The sequence below is a fragment of the Geospiza fortis genome, unplaced genomic scaffold (assembly GCF_000277835.1).
Source record: "Geospiza fortis unplaced genomic scaffold, GeoFor_1.0 scaffold317, whole genome shotgun sequence".
NCBI lineage: Eukaryota > Metazoa > Chordata > Aves > Passeriformes > Thraupidae > Geospiza > Geospiza fortis.
The window spans coordinates 127737-140037 of NW_005054398.1; the positions used below are offsets into that span (position 1 = coordinate 127737).

Consider the following 12301-nt stretch of genomic DNA (forward strand, 5'->3'; position numbering starts at 1 on the left):
ACAAGAAGTCCATAGAAACAGGAGTCCTGAACAGGGATAAATCAAGCAAGAGACAGTCTTTTCAGGTAAGGATCTCCTACACCCCCACTTCAGTATTTTTTCAGGACAAAACACCACCATTGCTATAGTATTTTTTTTCCAAACAAGAAAACATGATATAGATAAAGAGATAAAACAAGATATGAATGAATGTAAGTCAACTACTATGTTGCTCTTATTTTAGTCACAAGGGCCCTCATAGTGTGGTAATTGTATTCTAACAGAAAGCAGCTGTGCAAAGGATAAATATAATGCCACTGATAAAGCAAGAATTTTTCTGAAACAAATACCTTGATCTTAAAACCAATTCAAGTATTAATTATTCTTTCACCTATGAGAGTGATAAAGAAGTAGGCAGTATTATACTGCACTGGAAAAATGACAGTTAGGCTTTCAGATGATAATCTGAGGCCTCTTATTAAACACAGTTTCATTAAGTAACATACATCTCCTTTAGTAGAATATATCTCCAAAGAAGCAACATGAACAAACTAGATTGCTTCCTCATTTGGAATTTTTTCCTTTTTTTTTCCCATCATTTTCCTTACTTACGAATTGGTCCTGATACAGCAAGAAGATCTTCTACCTAAATACTGAATATTTTTCTCCAAATGCCATCCTTTTTTTAACATAGAAGCTATGCTGGACAAAACTCTAATCTGAACACAGCCTTCTCTCTCAAAACATCTACCATGTACTCTGCCTGCATAAAATTAACTTCAGTGCATGAAAAGCAAGCATTCTGAGCAGCCATTTTTGGATATCTATAACGTGGAATTTCATTACTTTTTTCCAAGTCAGCCTTGCATGAGAAGTGACCCACTCGGGCTTGTGGGCACCACGAGCAGCCTTCAGCTCCACAGCCACCACCACCAGCTGAACCCCTCGCAGTTCTGCTTTTTGAGCTCTTTACCCCTCTGTTTCTCCACTGCGACGTCTGAAATCAATCGTCATAGCAACAGGAGGCTGAGCCTTCATTTGCACGGCAGATCAGCGCCCCGATCAGCCGCAGTCACCGGGGCCTCACCCCGCTGCGCGGAGCCCGCTCCTGAGGGGACACCCTGCTGACACCGCAGCGGCGGGCTCAGCCCAAGCCCTGCCCTGAGGGGACAAGCCGGGTGACACCCAGGTGACACCGGAGCCGCGGGCTCAGCCCAAGCCCTGCCCTGAGGGGACAAGCCGGGTGACACCCAGGTGACACCGGAGCCGCGGGCTCAGCCCAAGCCCCGCCGGCACTCCCCGCCTGCTCTGGCGCCGCTCTAGAACCACGAGCGGCTTCAGCAAAGCCGCCCTGCCCAGATTAGAGCTCCCGGGTCCCGAGCTGTAAATAGACACACACAGCTGATTAAAGCTACCATTAAGCAAGTGGTTAATTTGACTCACAATAGACTTTAAATAAGAGTTCCTTGAGGCAGGTGTTGGATGGGTGTTATGCTGCTGGGTTTTGGTGAGGAAAAGAATCCATTTTTGCCACAGTAGAAGGTATGAATAAGCAAAATTTTGTCCCCTGAGAAATCTGGAAGAAAAAAGAACAGTGTAATTAATCATTACACTTCTGCTATTTGAATAATAATAATTGCCAAAATGGTCTTTACCTTTGACCTTAGAAGCCTAATGGATATTTCTCTTAATACAGATAAATTACCACATACAGTAATTTGCATTAAGAATGCAAAATTCTTGGGCACAACCCAGACAATTAATAAAAAAAGAATTATGAATGTACAAAAATATCCTACATGAGAGAGAGCAACATTTCAAGCAACTTGCACTTGGAATTTCTTTTAAGACTTCTTTGTCCCAAGACTCGTCAAATACAGCTTTGAAAGTTTTCTTCTCTTAAGCTTCCAAAATCTGAAGCAATGAACTAATGAAGAGATATCCAGAAGGCTCAAGCAGGATAGCCACTCTTTTTGATGAAAATAAAGAGACAAGCACATGAAGAAAGAAGGAATACCATTTCATAGGGTCTATTTATTTTTAAAAGATACAGCAGTTCCCTTTCCATATAATCTACTCCCATCTCCCAAGAATAAATCCTGTGGCTTGCAAATGCAGAATCCAATTACTATAAGCTTCACCTTATTATTCTAAAAGGCATTTACAATCAGTTTTATTGTTTCTGGTTTTTTAATCCATTCACAAAACTCATACAGTTGTAACTAGGCTCAACCCCACTAAAATCAGGATTTAACAGCCCAAATCTTTTTATGATGGAAAACATTCCTTCCGATAATGCTTTTAAAACAGGCAAAACTATAGCAAGGTCCACAATGTTATGAGTTTTTGAGAATTAGGATATATAAAACAGAACATAACATTATTTCTTGCTATTTCCTAAAATACATACACAAGTAACCAAATCTCAGTAGATAATAGTTCCTATGCAAAAACTCCCAAATGTCTGTGTGACAGCTCAGCTGTAACATGAGTTAAGTACCTCAATTAACAAGTATTAACTTACCCAACTCTTAACTCATGTGCATGTGAACTAACATACAGGAGTTAATAAGAGTCCTACCTTTTTTTTTTCTTCACTATGGCATATTTTCATGCAAGAACAAATAATATGACCAAAGTATTATCTTCAGTTCTTTTTTGGAGATCACTTATGGATGTAGCACACCACAGATACTCTCACACTGAAGCAGATTATTTCAAAATTTGTAACATCATAAAAAGCTTAATTCCATACATTGCAAAGGAAATGCAGTCAAACCACATTCGCCTGTGACCCACTCTTTATCACCCTCAGGGAACTTAAAAATAACGGTAAAACCCTCAACTTACAGAAGCAACTTTAAATAACTCTTAACACTTTCAACGGTACTTGGACGGCAGGGGATAGAAATAATCATCAAGTGTGAATATGCCTCCACATTTCCAGCTATACAATATTCACAAACTGAAATATCCACACTAAGAAACTCCCCTTAGCTTCGGGAAATAACTGAAAACTCTGATATCCAGCCCTCAAAACTGAATGATGATGCTTCTGCTAAGGGGTTTATAACTTTTATCATTGCCCTGGAAATAAACAAGCAAAGTCGATTCCTTTTTTTCAACACATATTAACAAACAATGATCAAAACATTTTTATAGCTTTGTTCAACATATCTGCTGCACAGAGTAATAAACACTTTCCAACATTCAGCCTACTTCTGTTCAAAGAGGACTCAACTTATGTGCTTGCAGTAATTTTTTTTATTATATCACAATTTACCATTTAAAATAAAATAAAAATTATTTCATTTAGCTTGCAGTTGTAAATAAATTATCTAAAACATTACCCTGGATACTGTAATGATCAGGACACAAGGACATAGCACACATACTCAAAACTCTTTTCAGCCTTTCTCACACGTGCATTGGAGCTTCAGCAGTTTAAGATCAACCCTAAGTACTGCTTACTCTGCTGTATTCCCCTGTAAAGTGGGCCAAGAAACCAAGCAATCCTCCCTATATGACCCCAACTTGGTATGTGACAAACTACATGTAGATATAAAAGCTCAGAATAAAATTATCATGAGATATGAAAAGGTTCAGGATGGAATTTCAATTGCAATTCTTTCATCATTCGGAGCAGAAATTTTGAATTTATCTTTTTACCTTTGGATGGTCCCTGTAACAGCTTCTGTGTGAAGTTAGCACAGAAAATGAAACGCAGATTGAAGATGCAACATACGTACTGCAAACCAAACAACTCCATCTCCAACAGGTCTTTGAAGGTAAGAGTCTGAGACAGAATCAACTGAGGCCAGAGATCAGAGATGTTCTCTGTTCAGAATGAATATCCACATTAACTCTCATTTTCCCCCTTTTTTATCTGACATTTCAAAGCAGTCACTAACAAAGAGCTGAAGAAGCTTCCTCCACTCAGTTTCTAGAAATACCTCAATTCTCTCCCAAGACTCTCATGCACTGTTATGAACAGAATTTAGTTAAACTCCATTTCTATAGAGAAAAAAAAAACAAAGTTACAAAATCTTTAGACCTGGAGTTACTGCGGCAGTGTTACTTGTTATGTTAATTACAAGTTGTTAGAGTTAATCGTTCTCTTTGACCCTAGCCAGGGCAAGTTGATAGCTCCTTTTGTATTGGTGAAGTCCTGCCTAAGGCAAAAGTGTACCCCTCCCCAGACAGTGGGAGAAAAGGACATTGCAATATGTAGATTTCGGAACCAAAGTGTACTCTGGGAAGTGCTGAACTTATAAAAACCCCAAAAAAACCGAGCCAATTGTAAAATTGAGAAATTAGAGTGATTCGTGGACGTGAGGAACAGAGTGCTGGACCTGCAGAGATATTGGGAGACCTTTGTACCCCTCGCCCTGACTAAAGAAGCTACCTGGGACCGGGACCTGGAGCCAGGAAGCAGGTGAAAGTGAAAAACACCGGAGTCCCTGCCCAGAAGCTCCCGTGAAGATTAGACCCCCAGCTCTACCCGACGGGGACAAAGCTGCGCATATCCTCATCCTCTGAGCCACGCTGGGAAGAAAACGGAGACTGCAGACCCGTCGAGCTTCCCAATCTTGAGCTGATGACTTTTAATAAAGGCATTAAAAGGAGAAAAGTCTTCTGCCCTGTTTATTTCATGCACTGCTTGTTCTGAACTCAAAAGGGGTTCCATTTTCCACTTCTGACACAGGATTCAGATACTTCCTACAATTTTCTCAGCAGCTTAGGATCAGCTGCACAGTGCTGAAAACCTCTGCCCATACTCTGTTAAATGTGGATCAGCATCTCCCCAAGCATGAGCATATCTCAAGTGTGTGCTTGCTTCCATTATTTCTGTTACATATATGAACACTGAACTAGCTGTAAGTCCAGACATAAATCATCCCCTTCTGTAGCATCAGCATTGTGCTTCAGTTCTGTCAAGACTTGGCTTCTTCAGTGCAAGTTCTACATTCAGTACAAGGCCTTGCCCACTGCTCATTGGTTCTTTGCAATTATTTAATTTAGCTCAAGCAACACATGAGGGAAATTTATCTCTAATAAGAGGGAAGTAATAACATTCAAGAAATAAAAACAAGACTGCCAAGGGGCTTCCATGATAAAGATGGCCCCTATTGGTACTGGTCTTCTTAAGGACAAAGGACAAGTACCAAAGAAATGATAATTTATTCTAGCCATGGAACTGTGTCTATCTGTGTTCTGCAGATGTCTATGTTGAAAACAATAGGGGGGAAGGATACAAAATTTGACATACAGCATCTGTCTACAGCTCAGCTACAGAAGATTCATGACTAGCTAATGTTTCATGTTCTTGCAGATCTGTGACAGCTGTCATTCCCCAGAGTAAGGCAGCACCTCAATGATCTAACTTTTCAAAGACAAGTTCTTGAACACAGTCTGAAGTGCTGGCACAAATTCAGGTTTGTTTTTTTTTTCCTGAACCTTCATCACTTGAAATCTCTTTATAATCACTGCATGAGAAACACTTATTGCTTTATCTATGTCCTAAGTATGTAGAGTCCGTCACAAGTTACTGATGAAGAAAACAATTTCTCCTCCTGCTAGAAAAGTCTTACTGTGACCAGTGTTCTTGCATGTGAACACATTTCTCCCCTTCCCAGCTTATGCCAGTTTGACTCAGAAAATGTGTCCAGTGGTGTCGCAGACATCTTTTCATTAAAATCCTTCTTTAGGATTTTTCCTCCTGAGAAGCTGAGATGCTCCACGAACAAAATGTAAACAATGGGTATCTGCTGCTGCTGCAACAGGTCCATCTGGTCTCATCTGCTTGTTTGTAATTAATGGCCAATCACAGCAGAGCTGACTTGGACAGAGAGTCTGAGGCAGCTGCCTTTGTTATCATTCTATTCTTTTCTATTCTTAGCTTAGCTAGCCTTCTGAGATGAAACCTTTTCTTCTATTCTTTTTATTATAGTTTTAATGTAATATATATCATAAAATAATAAATCAAGCCTTCTGTAACATGGAGTCAAGATTCTCATCTCTTCCCTCACCTGAAAACCCCTGTGAACACCATCACACAGTGGATTGAGCTGACAGGGATATGAAGGCAGAAGCTTAAAGGACATCAAAAGTGTTAGCAAAATGAGCTCTGTATAAATAGTCTTGCTGATACAAGTCTCCAAGCATCCTTTATCTTCTTGTACACAGAGATTAGAGGAAAGCTCAAATGCTTAATTGTATGTCAAGTGCACTGTCAGCAATTAAAGGTTCAGTATAGTCTTTAAAAATGGAGTCTGGAGCACATCCCTGCCTTTATGGAGACAATTCAGCTGCTGTTTTAAACACAAGGCTTGACTGTCTGTTACTCCGCACGTGACATTGTTCCTTACATCAAGGCAAAACACATACTGGTGATTTTTTCACATTCCTCTTAAAAATACTGATGCTCTCAATCGGTAAATCCCACAGCTTCAGTGACAGACTGATGAGAAAGTTCTCTCTCGTACAGGCACCCTAAAAAACAGCAGCAGGATTGAACTTCTGAAATTCAGATTATGTGCAAAAATCAAGTCCTTGTAAGTCTTTAGGTGCATGTAAGTTAGAAAGAATAGCAAGCTATGAGCAGGCATTTGTGTAACATGCTGGAATTCATCAGAAGCTGGAATATCAGCTCAGTGTGTGCTGAGCTGAATGATCTCCAGCAGGGAAGAACACACACACCATGCAGCAAAACAGAACTGGGGAATTTCCCCCCAACCCTGAGACTCCCACCCTTGTTTCTGTGAAACATGATGTTCCTCAGTTACCACATTCAGTTTAGAAAATGAAACTAAGAAGAATAGAAGACTTAATTCCCTTTTATCCTTAAAAACCCCTATAATTTAATATAATCTCCAAGACTTTAAAACAGATAGAGATACAAATGAGGAAATAAATATTTCAGACATGGCATCTAGAATGATTCATTTCACAACATTTTGGAGATTTAGAATATAAGTATAGCAACTGTGTGTTTCACTTAGACTACATAAGTAATTGAAAAGTCCTGCAGTAGGAAACTCATTTGGTGAAATGAATGTAAAATTACCTAGTATTAAGAATGGTTGTTCATTAAAAATTAAAAAAACATGCCCTAAACAGTAAAAAAACCCAAACCTTTCATTTAGTCAAATCAATTGGGTTACACAGACTTAGCTTTCTCCAGCCATATATAAGCTTTAACTACCTCTACAGTTATGATTTTTCCTGTAATTCAAGCAATATGAAAAATAATAATTAATAGGAAATACTCAGGCTAAACAAGGAGAACTAAATGCTGATGAAACAAGGGAAGTGTTATAAGGAAACATGCACCAGAATTGTACACAGAAAAGTAAGCAACAGCAACTAACAGATATTCCAAGTTTGATGTTAAAATAGCCTAATTTCTGACCAAGTTCAACAGGATGGATATTCAGCATCTCTAAGAAGTAGCCCATTAGTTCTAATTGCCACTGTCATCATCATCTATTACTGCATTCTGGGGAATAGCAGGACATGGAATTAAATAGCACTGTACCAACTAGGAAATTCATAATGCCAGGAAAAAACATATGGAAAAGGCTATTGATTGCAAAATAGAGCCAGGATGGGGGAATAAACCCCTTCACCACATTGAATATTAATGTCTACAGGCAACAGCTAAAAAAAATCGAAAAAACCAGTGCCTGCATTTTTCAACTTATGTACCAAATACACATATGAAAAGAACACCTGTAAAACTAAATTAAGAACAATCTCTTCTGAAACAAACAGCTCATCATGAACTCCCAGATAGGAAAAAGAGAGGAAAATACAAAAGAATTTGCAGTCTCCTTGAGCCTTAGCTGACAAATGTGATGACAACCTCATTCTAAGGAATTAGGATATATTTGTAAAGCTTACTTCAAGCTTCAGCATATAAATATCTTTCAATTTAATCAGCTACAGAGAAAAATATTTATATATTTTTTAAAACATCTGAAATTGGATTCTGAAAGGGTTTCAGAAATACCTGTATTTTCCCCTGAACTTTGTCGTAAAAGCCATGGAAAGTTGACAGATATATTTTAAAAAATCCTTTAAGCTATCAAAAAAACTATTCTCTTTCATACATTTAATTTTTTTTTTCTTTTTAATTTTAAAGACATTGATCAAACTCTTCTGCTTTGCTGCTTATCAGAAGCCAGATGCATAGCAGAGCTGATTGGGAGTTGTTACTGATTATTTTTAGAAACAAATGTTTCAGCACTTTGGACAATACCCACTGTCAGTTTATTAGAAATTATTCAAAAATTCATGGCAGAAAATGGTTCTGCCTGACTAGAAGGGCTGCTTAGTAGCCAGAAATTCAAGGAGGAGAGAGAGAATTCTGTTACTGTTGGTTCAGAATAAAAAGTTGTGCATGTGGAACAGGAACGATTTCAATGAAGATCTTTAAGTTCATTTAGGTTTTATATGAAACAGAAATAGCTGTGTGGGAGGGAGAGAAAGAGAGAAAATTACAATTATATGCAGGGAGTTGGTCCCACAACAACAGATCAGTAGTGTTTGGAAGACACATGCTCAACAGACAGACAAGACTATAAAGCACACAAAAGGAATTTTAAAAAACCCCAACAAACCCCGCCAAAAACAAATAAGCAAAACAAAACCCCCAAAACCAAATCAAACCCCTCCAGCCCCCCAAAACAAAAAACCCAACCAAGAAAAAAAAAAAAAACAACAACCAAAAAAACAAAAAAAAAAAAAGAGTTGGCTTGAAACCATGTTCTTCCATCACCTGCAAAAAACCCAACTATGTGAGCTTTTCAAATTGGTGGCTTAAGGAGTGACCAACCACAGTGTAAGAAGCAGAACTCCCATTTTCCCTGCTTAGCTTTGCAGAAAGCCATTTGAAACAATGATGGCTTTATTTTTTATGTCAGTCACTTTGCACTAAACCAATCAGGCAGGCAGTGTGTGCTGCTGTGATGGTTTAACCCCAGCCAGCAGCCCAGCCCCAAGCAGCTCCTCAGCCACTCCCCCTCCAGCAGGACCAGCATGAGAACTGGTAAAGGTAAAAGCTGGAAAACTCCTGGGTTGAGATGAAGATAGTTTGGCAGGGAGAGCAAAGCAAAACAAGGAATCAATTCAGTGCTTCCCATGGTTGGGCAGATGTTCAGCCATCCCCAGGAGAGCAGGGCCCCAGCACACAGAATGGTGGCTGGGGGAAACAAACACTACCACTCCAAATGTCCCCTCTTCCTCCTTCTTCCCTTCTGTCACAGGGTCTGGAACATCCCTGTGGTCAGAGGGGGTCACCTGTCCTGGCTGTGTCTCCTCACAACCTCCTGTGCACCCCCAGATCCCTGCCCAGCCTAGAAGTAGGAAAAGCAGTAAAGGCCTTGGCTCTGTGCGAGCTTCACTCTGCAATGACAAAAACACCTCTATATCATATACCCTGTGTTCAGCACGAATCCAAAACACAGCCCACTACCCGACAGTGTGAAAAAAAATACCTCTAGCCCAGCCAAAACCAGCAGACACACAATATTGATTCACTTAAGTCAGCTTTTCTCTTACGTACAAATGCTTGGGAAAAACCTCTTGCTTTTCCATTTGCTGAAGCAGTGAATTACCCAGCAGTGTTCTCCATTTCATGACAGACAGAATGAGCTCATTTCTTGGAGCTGCAGTCAGTACACACTGAAAAGCAAACTATCTGTGGGGAGTTCATGATACTTGAAATGTAAAATGGTACAAGCTGAACTTTACCCAGTTGATAATAATTTGATTTTTTCAAGCACTAGTTTCAAAGTAGAAGTGGTATGTCCAGAAGAGAAGAAGGTCACCACCATCTAACAGTCAAATATTTAAACTTGGATCAGAACTAAACTCATGCCACTAGTATATGTGTTTTAATTAATATAGAAACGAATCTACTTATGTGCATTGTAATATATGCAACTCAGAAACTACACAGCAACTACTATTTTCTTATGTATAACAAAAATATTTTCTATGATGATGATCTCTATAGATTGGAGACTTTAAATAAAAGGAAGAAAAAAAAATACCACTTCCATAAATAGATTTAATCCAAAAGAAATTTAGTTGCAAAGAACTTCTTGGGCAACTTCAAATAGTCCTGAATCTGACCTGTTAATTTTTACACAGCCTATGTGACTGAATAGCTACTCCACATATACAAATCCACATCTGCTTGATTAAATTAGTCTGTCAGTCTCCCAAAGTAAAGCCACAGCCAAATGACCCAAAGTTATACAAACCATCTCCAGCAGGAGGTTGAAAATCTGGCTCTATACCTTCTCTGTAATTCAAATGATAGAACTTAAGCTCTCAAACAGAAAGATATTCAGAACATTTATATTATAATGCAATTGGAACTTAGAGATAAGCAGTAAATGTTCCCATAACATTCTACCTCTGGAAAGTCAGACACTTAATAGAATGTCACTCCAGCCAGTGTCACCCCTGAAAGCTGACCTTGGAAATCTTCCTGTCCTGTCAGGCATTCTACAAACCACTACAAGAATTTACCAAGGGACAGATTTGCTCACACTGTTCCCAATTCTTTCCATGAACTGATCCATCTGTTAAACACTGAAATGAAGGCACACACATCTATGGGACCAAAGGTTTCAGCAAGAGCCTTTTTTTCCACATGGAGACAAAAAGGTAAGGACTGAAGCTGTGGTCTATCAGGTTTCTTACTGGAGAAACCTGGCTGAGAAAATACCTGAACTCCTGGAACTATATCACTTTGGCTTGCTAACATGGAACAGCTGCAGTGAAGGAATGTTTGCAATGGAAAGATTGTAGACAGGTCAATAGACTCACCATGCCTTGGCTGAGCAGGAAAAATGGCCAGCGTGGACAGCATGTGTTGCTCTAAAGAGTGCTGATGTGCTAAGGAAGAGCAGGGAGGAACTGCGGTCTTTTTCCTTCTCCTGCATCTGTATTTTAAACAGCCTGAAAAAAAAACCCACTGAAAACTTTTTCAGCTCCCTGCTCATTGTAGGTAGAGGCATAAAGATGAGTTTAGCTCTTATAGTACTTTTGGTCTCCCTTCTAGGCCTTGGAAACTTTCTCCTGGGCATTACTAACTGGCTATGATGTCAAACAGCACAATGTACATACCATGTACTCTGAAGAGAAATAAAGAGAAACACTAAAGCTTTATACATCATTTGCAATGTGCCACAGTGCTTCAGTGAAGATGAAATAGCCAGTATTCTTGCAGAAGGCCTTAAAAATAGAAAAAAATAGTCTTGTGATTGTGAAAGCTAGGAATGAAATTAATTACAATAGTACATCAGAAGCTTAACTAACAAGCATAAGCATGATAAGCCACATACAGTCCTGTGATGTTCCAAATTTATAAATAGCTCCAATATTTTTCAGAAATAGAAGGCAGATCTCACTGCTGAAGGCGCCAATCTCTTCAGTTTTATCTAGACCCTTCTATCTACTTTTGGTTAACACACAAGGATCAGCATGCTTCAAGGCACACTTAAAATCTATGAATTCACACATTGAATAATCCAGCTCCACGTGTAGAAAATTTATTTGGGAAATCCTATAAGCTTTGCAGGAAAATGTTCTGCAAGCAGCAGAGAGAAAGAAGCATCATTTTCTTTGGAGTTTTGTCCTTTAATACCCTAAACTTGTGCAGCCATCAGCACATCCCAGAATTAGCCCAGACACGTGCATGCACTTCTGTCAAACAGTGTAAAAAAGAAGTACCATGCTAATTTCAGGCATTTTTCTCCTTCACCAGCCAAACTTTCCCAAAAGAGACAATTGGCTTCCTCTTGGGGGGCACCTCCTTTCAGTGATGCTTTAATTGTCACAAGAATGAAAATTGTATCTAATTGTCTCATCAGAGTATTGAGCAATTCACCAGATGCTTTCAGAATTAATGAAAAAATATTAAAATGATTTCTTGTATGCAGTAAAATCTCTTAACAATTTCTGAAAAGAGTGTAAATCTCTCTTAATTTCTGCATAAAGGGAAAGATCATTCCCTCACAAAATAAAATACCTCACCATAAAAATTTATCCAGTTACTCACAGAACTTTTCAACCAAGACATTTTAATAAGAGATCCTTTTAATCCCTGCCCACTTGATAAGACATTTGGTAGTTTATTATACCAGCAGTGCACAATTATTTCTGTAACACAGCAACAATAAACAACACAAATTAAACAGTCAAATCTCAGCCTCCAGTGAAACAATATTTGGAATATAATTACATGCAGTACGCATTTTGCAAAGGATGTAGACTCAGTTTCAAATTTAGCAAAATGTGACCAGGAAAT

The 12301-nt window shown here is 38.9% G+C and overlaps 1 protein-coding gene across 3 annotated transcripts in view; it reads right to left on the reverse strand.

Annotated features, from left to right (window-relative positions):
* The window catches only part of OTUD7A (OTU deubiquitinase 7A), a 100683-nt gene that overhangs the window by 40969 nt on the left and 47413 nt on the right, over nucleotides 1-12301 (reverse strand). For 2 of the 3 annotated variants that reach the window (XM_005425856.2, XM_031061045.1), the window contains exon 5: nucleotides 1423-1555. The exons of the other annotated variant lie outside the window; for it this stretch is intronic. The gene's annotated coding sequence lies outside the window, so the exon portion shown is untranslated. The remainder of the gene's footprint in view (nucleotides 1-1422; nucleotides 1556-12301) is intronic. 3 annotated transcript variants of the gene reach the window in all.